Source organism: Furipterus horrens, unplaced genomic scaffold, assembly GCF_987537825.1.
Source record: "Furipterus horrens unplaced genomic scaffold, mFurHor1.1.pri manual_scaffold_2, whole genome shotgun sequence".
Classification (NCBI taxonomy): domain Eukaryota; kingdom Metazoa; phylum Chordata; class Mammalia; order Chiroptera; family Furipteridae; genus Furipterus; species Furipterus horrens.
The window spans coordinates 42,840,987-42,848,312 of NW_028327172.1; positions in this window are offsets into that span (position 1 = coordinate 42,840,987).

A 7,326-nucleotide genomic window follows, 5' to 3' on the forward strand; every position below is an offset into this window, starting at 1 on the left:
TAGCTGAATGGAGATGTTACTGGTAAATACATAGATATGTCAAAAAGCACAGTATATATATATATATATATAAACAGCTAAAATACTTTAACACCTGATAAATAAATATAGATATACTTGAGGTATAAAGCAAAACTGAGAAATAGAACCTGGCTGGTGTGGCTCAGTGGATTGAGCATCGGCCTGTGAGCCAAGCGTCGCTGGTTCGATTCCCAGTCAGGGCACATTACTAGGTTGCACGTCAGGTCCCCAGTTGTGGGCACGAGTGAGAGGCAACCACACACACACACACACACACACACACACACACACACATGAAAACTGAGAAATAGCAGTGGCCAGAGCCTGGAGCAAGTGATTAGAAAAGTAAAGTAGAAAAGAATAGAGGTTGGATCCACACTGGGTTCAGCTGTTCTGGGTTTTGAAATGATTAGGAATCAACTTGAAATATTATGTGTAAAGAACAGAATCAGGAGGAGACAGGGATCAAGTTTGGTAGATTTGTACCCAGACTTTAAGGCTCATGAAAGTATTTTGTCATGATGATATCCAAATATCTTGACTCACAGTTCTCAAAGACAGCCTACCTCATCTGTTGGGACTTCTTTCCATTTTGGACACATCTCTGAATGCACTGAAACAACACTGGGAATAGACTTTAAAGAAAGATTCTTCTGGGCAGGAGAAGGCAACAGAGGGGAGAAAAAAATATCTCCCAAAATTGGGTGTGTTGTAAACTGAGTACTGTCTGGGAAAGCACAGGAATAACAATAGAATCTTGAACCCATGGGGTAATACGGACCTCTGAAGGTATTTCCATCTCATTCACCCCCTCCCCCCACATATCTGCTCACATATTTGCACATACACATTTTCCCATACATGATGAAATCCTGTAGGCATCTTCCTTGATGTGAACTCTCCTTTCAGCTGCAGCTGGACTTACAGGGGCCTTACTATTACATGCTGATAATTAAGTTATTTGCTCTGCATTTCTGTAATCAATCAGCAATTCTTTGTGCTATGCACTATACATGATCCTGGCAACAGAGTATTGGTCCTACTCAGAAAATCTTCTCTGCAACTTTTAACTACAGACCAAATAACACATCTCCCACAAATATTCAAATACAGTCATCCCATACCCTGAAGTCTCTCTAAGTTAGTTATAATTATGTTAAGTTCTACAAAAGAAAAGTTCAGAATATGATAAGATGGACCTAGAGGGGAAAATCTAGTTTACTTTTAAAGTCAGCAAAAGCTTTTTTCAGAAAGTAATATTTCAGCCAACATTCAATTAATTAATAGAATTTTTCTAGGCAAAATGGGAAGGTTGGGCATAATATGACACAGAAAAAAATTACTACATCAGTGGGAACATAAGACTGCACTGTGATGAGGACTAAAAGACATCATGGAGAAAATTAAAATGGTTGATGTATTAGGATTTAAAAATTATTAATTTTTTCATATCTGTTGCTTTCATTAAAATGAGAGAAATTAAAAAAATAAAGTTCATTGCCTGCACTTCTCATGGTCTGATGCAGCTTATTTTAACAAATATTAGCTTAGGAAAAATTGTGCTGTGGGCTGTGCTCAGACTTAGGGTAGGAAAATTCATTGGCAAATTTTGACCTACAGAAATAACCACATATCAGAACTTCTCATGAATGAAGGATTTAAGGGACACTTCTGTTCCCCCAGTGTTATGGTTATTTTTATGTTCTCTCCTCACTTTCAAAAGCTCAACATATCTCTATTAAATCTTTAAATAGGCTAAATATTGGTTAGCCTTGAGTTGAACAGCTGTTATTTCTGCATGTAGTTTCACTGCCCCCTTCACTCTATGCACCCAATTTCTTGTCTATACTGTCCCAATGACCTGAAGGTAGAAGGGACACATCTTGAGGGATGCTTGAACTTGAGGTCTTCCCTCCCCTGTTATCAGCTGTTTTTTCTGCCTCTACATGTTCTTTGGTATCTTTTCCTATTCTTTTTGCTTTATTGCATCATTTCACTTCTCTGCCTTCAGAGTCCTCACAGCCAAACAGGGATAAGTTCTCCTTCAAAAAGATCTTAGAAGGCACTCATCCCTCCTGAATTTGATATTTGTATAACAAGAACATTTCAGGTATTTCAGGCTCAGAGAAGTTAAAATAAATCATTTAGTCTACAGTTCATTGTAATAGGACACACAACAAATAAGCAGAAAGAAGACAGTGTGGTGAGGTGGATACTACAATCTCTGGACATAAAAGGAATTGGATGAATTGGATGTGAATGCACTATACAGTATAACTTTACCTACTTAAGCTTTTGTGAAGCTCTGTTTCTCTTTTTGTTTGTTTGTTTCTTTATTTTTAAGGACAGAGATGCTAACACCTACCTCAAAGAGTGACTCTATTTCATTTGAGCTTTTAGCAATCAGCGAATTTTAGTACCCCTATTTTTAATGCCTCTTCTCTTAGGCATTCTCAGAAGAGATCAAAGACAGATTATCCAAAAAATTCTGTTAAGGCGATCTTATCATTGCCTCACTGACACTCAAGCCACATTTCTGAAGGAAACTAGGACATAATTTACTGATGAGCATACAAAAATGATATATGCATTGCTTAACTCACCCAAGATATTATGATGGCAAAACTATTTCTGGAATCCATGACATTCTCTGATGTTGTCCTTTTGCTCTTCACCTGCCATCAAGTTTAAGAAAAGCTTCTTCTCATTCTATTCCACTGATTCAAGAAGCTAGGGGGCTGGCTACTGACTAACAAAAAGTGTGGTGGGCTTATTATGGGGTAGAGTTGGGACTCCTACTGAAAGCTGCTTCAGAAGTCAGGGCTCGGAGATTATGGCCTTAGATGCTCACCCATGCAGAGCTGACTTCTCAGTATCAAGTAGAAAGAGGGAAGCTCACTTCAGCAAGTCTCTGCCACATTGACATTAACATCTCCCTAGTCCTGGGACTGGAATGCTTCTTTCTTCTTTGCAAGTTGATTAGCTGTGGAGAGTTGAGGAATGGAAAAGCACTTGGGTCCCTTAAGGAATAATTATCCAGGTAACTACATCACCCTTTCTCAGTGTTCAGGGACCCTAAGAGAAACAAGCAAGGGTATAGAGTTAGTACTTCTGTGAAATAAATATAACAATAGTATTCACCTACTAGGAAAATAAAATAATTGACATGTAAATTGCTTTAAAAAGTGTTTGATTCATAAAAAGTCCACCATAAGTGTTAGTTAATGCTATAACTATTATTTACTGGAGAAATAATATATTAACCTATTATAACCATCATTCACTTTTATCACTTTTATAAACATGTATTTAACAAGTAATGAGAAGAGTACAAAGTTGTTGGTATCTGAATCACATAAAGGGTGTTTAGCACCAGGATGTGACAGAATCAAAGGGTTAAACAATTGTAAGTAAAAGTTTCATATTGGATTGGGGACAGGTGATGCGGAGAATGTTCAGAAAGGTGTGACAAATAGGGCTTCCTAGCTAAGGTGACTAGAGACAGTTGTCAGAAAGTGAACATATATAAAACCCAATGTTAAAGAGAGTTTAACATTGAGAGAGTTAGTCGTAGGTGGGTTTTTTTTTTTTTTTTTTTTTTGGCTAATTTTCTGACTGACAAAAGAAAAAAAAAAGTTTTGGCTTGAAAATTCACCATGACATATTTATAGGACTTTTTAAATTGTTCTGAAAAATATACTTTTTGTACTTCTGTGAGGAGATTCTTTAAATGATAGGTTATATAGATAGATTAGATCTAGATATACATGGCAGGACAAAAGTAGGTTTACATGGAAAAAAGAGGGTTTATATGGAAGATAATGCAATAATTAATAAATAATAATACAAAAATAAATTCTGTGTTTCATGTACTCACAATTGTAAACCTACTTTTGCCCCACCCTATATGTAAAGTAAGGAGTAGCTGAGAGACTTGGAGAAATGGAAGGATTTGGTAAGACATTGTTATAATAAAGTCAAACAAATCTAGTGTGAATAAGAAAATGATGGAATTTAGGAGATAAATATCTGTAATCATAAAATGGTTTACTAGACATTAACAACAGAAGAGAAACACCCTGGTTCATAACTAGGTCCTAGATATGGTCATAGAGTGAGATAGGCAAAGTAAAATTGAATTAAACTTCATGAAAACTAAAGATAAGAAGCTGTGATATAAGACCATCAAATGAATCATACTTATAGACATTGAGCTGAATTAGAATGTTGCCATATTTTCACCCAGATGTCAGTGATACACACATAAAGAAGATAATCACTTTCCATTATAGTCTGGGATTGTGTTCTGGGATATCTTTTGTCAAATTTTCCTTTATAAATTTTTAGCACTCTTTACACTCATTATATATTTAATGATTGCCTCTCTCTATGCTAATGTATTAAAATTAGTTTCTGTTTATTATAATTTATTTGTGTGCATTGCAATTTATATTTATTATAATTGCACTTATTGTAATTGTGTTTATCAACTATTGTTTTCAAGTAAGCCATATCATGAGCAAGTCACACCTTTCTCAGAAGACGCATTTCATGTCATTGCAACTAATGGACTAGGAAATATTTGTAATGGTTCCATGAGAAATATTTTCTACAAACTCTTTTTTAGCTGTGCAACAAATTTTATAAAAAGAGTAGTTCCAAGATGTCTGCAGAGTAGCTGGAAGCTCCATCCACTTGTTCCCAGACCTGGATTGGCAGCTATGCTGGAGAGTATCCATTTTGAAAAACCTGTTGAAGTGTAGCTGATATGAAAATTTATAAACAGAAGCACAGAGGAAGAGGAAGGCTGGAAGAAACAAGGACTGGCAGCTGTACAACAATTTGCACAACATGGCCAGGTTTGAGTATAACAGTCAAGCAGCCTGAGGGTGGAGCTATCCCACAAATGGGACAATGGAAATCAAGAACCATTTACAATAGGAGAGGCCACATAACTCACACACCCAGCCCAGATGGTCAAGAAGACTGCACCAGTGGGTCCCACAGGACATCTGCTATAAAAGCCCACTCCACCACATCTGGGAATTATAGCAGTTCTATAAAATTCATTGAAAGAAAAACAAAGTAATAGCCACAATGGAGAAATAAAGAATTAGACTCAAATAAAAGGACTGGAGGAATTTCCAAAAAAAGAAATAAGTGAAATAGAAGCAATTTATCAGATATAGAGTTCAAAGTAATAGTTATAAGGTTTCTCAACAGCATGAACATGACATGGAAACCATAAAAAGGATCAGTCAGAAATGAAGAGTACAATATGTGAAATGATGAACACATTGGAAGGAATAATCTGTAGGTTGGTTGAAGCAGGGGACTAAATCAGCAAATTAGAAGACAAGGTACAAAAAAACACCAATCAGAGCAGCAAAAGGAACATAGAATTAAAATGCAGGAGGATAATTTAAGGAATATTTCAGACAACATGAAAGGTGACAACATCTGCATCATAAGGGTACCAAAAGGAAAAGAAAGAGAGAAAGGGATAGAGAACATGTTTGAAAAAATAATGTCAGAAAACTTTTCTATCTTGGTGAAGGAAAAAGTCACACAAGTTCAGAAGCACAGAGAGTCCCAATCAGAGTGAACCAAAAGACACTCACACAAGACATGTCATAATTAAAACAACAAAGAATAAAGACAAAGAGAGACTCTTAAAGGCAGCAATAAAGAGACAGTTATTTATCTATAGGGGAGTTCCTATAAGGCTGCCACCTGATTTATTAACAAAAACACTTCAAGCCAGGAGGGATTGGCATGAAATAATCAAAGTGATAAAAAATGAAAGACATGCTACCAACAATACTCAGCAAGGCTATCATTTAAAATTGAAGGCTAAATAGCTTTCCAGACCACAAAAAAAAAAAAAAAAAAAAGAAAGAAAGAAAAAATAGCCAAAGGAATTTATTACCTTTAAAACACCATTGCAAGAAATGTCAAATAAGTTAAGAACAAGAAATAGAGAGAATAACATAAGTACAATGAAAAACAATGGCAATGAATAAGTACTTACCTATAATAATCTTAAATGTAAATAGATTAAATGCTCCAATCAAATAACATAGGTTAACTGAGTGGATAAGAAAACATGACCCTTATATTTTCTGTCAAAGAGACCTACCTCAGAACAAAAGATATATGCAGGCTGAAAGTGAAGGAATGGAGGAAAATATTTCATGCAAATGGAAACTACAAAAAGGCCGGGGTAGCAATAGTTACCTCTGACAAAATAGACTTCAAAACAAAGGTCATAACAAGAGACAGAGAAGGTCACTATATAATACTAAAGGGATCAATCCAACAAGAGGATATAACCCTTAAAAACATTATATGCATCCAAGAAAAGAGCACCTAAATATATAAAGATAATCTTGGTGGACTTTAAGGAAGAGATTGACAGCAATATGGTCACAGTAGGGGATTTTAACACTCTACTGTCATCAATGGATAGATATTCCAGAAGAAACGACAACAAAGAAACAGTGACATTAAATGACACACTAGATCAAATGGATTTAATTGATATTTACAGAACATTTTATGCTGAAACAGCAGAATATATATTCCTCTCAAGTGCATATGGGTCATTCTCAGTAGAGACATGCTAGGACACAAAATATGTCTTAACAAATTCAAGAAGATCAAATCATATCAAGCATTTTCTTGGACCTCAATGGCATGAAACTAGAAATCAACTTCAATAAAATAATTCAAAAACACTCAAATACATGAAGGATAAACAACATGTTGTTAAATAATGAATAAATTATAAGTGAGATCAAGGAAAAAGTAAAACATTGCCTGAAAACAAATGAAAACGAACACAAAACAACACAAAATCTATGAGAAACAGTAAAATCATCCCGAGAGACACTACAGGCCAACCTCAAGAAGCAAGGAAAATCTCAAATCAACAAGCTAACACTACACCTAAAACAACTAGGAAAATAACTACAAACAATGCCCAGAGTAAATAAAGGAAAGAAAATAATCAAGATCAGAGAGGAAATAAATGGCACAGTGACTGAAAAAATATTCAAAAGATCAATAACACAATACTATTGAAAGTATCTCCTACCTTGTAAATTACATCCCTGTGAACTATTTATTTTATAAGTGGAAATTTGTACCTGTCATTACCCTTCATCTTTTTCACCCAGCCTTCCACCCCTCTCCTCTCTGGCAACCATCAGTTTGTTCTCTAGATCTATGATTCTATTTTTATTTTGCTTTCTGTGTTTATTTTTTGTGTGTGCGTGTGTGTGTTTTTTAGATTCCATACTTAAG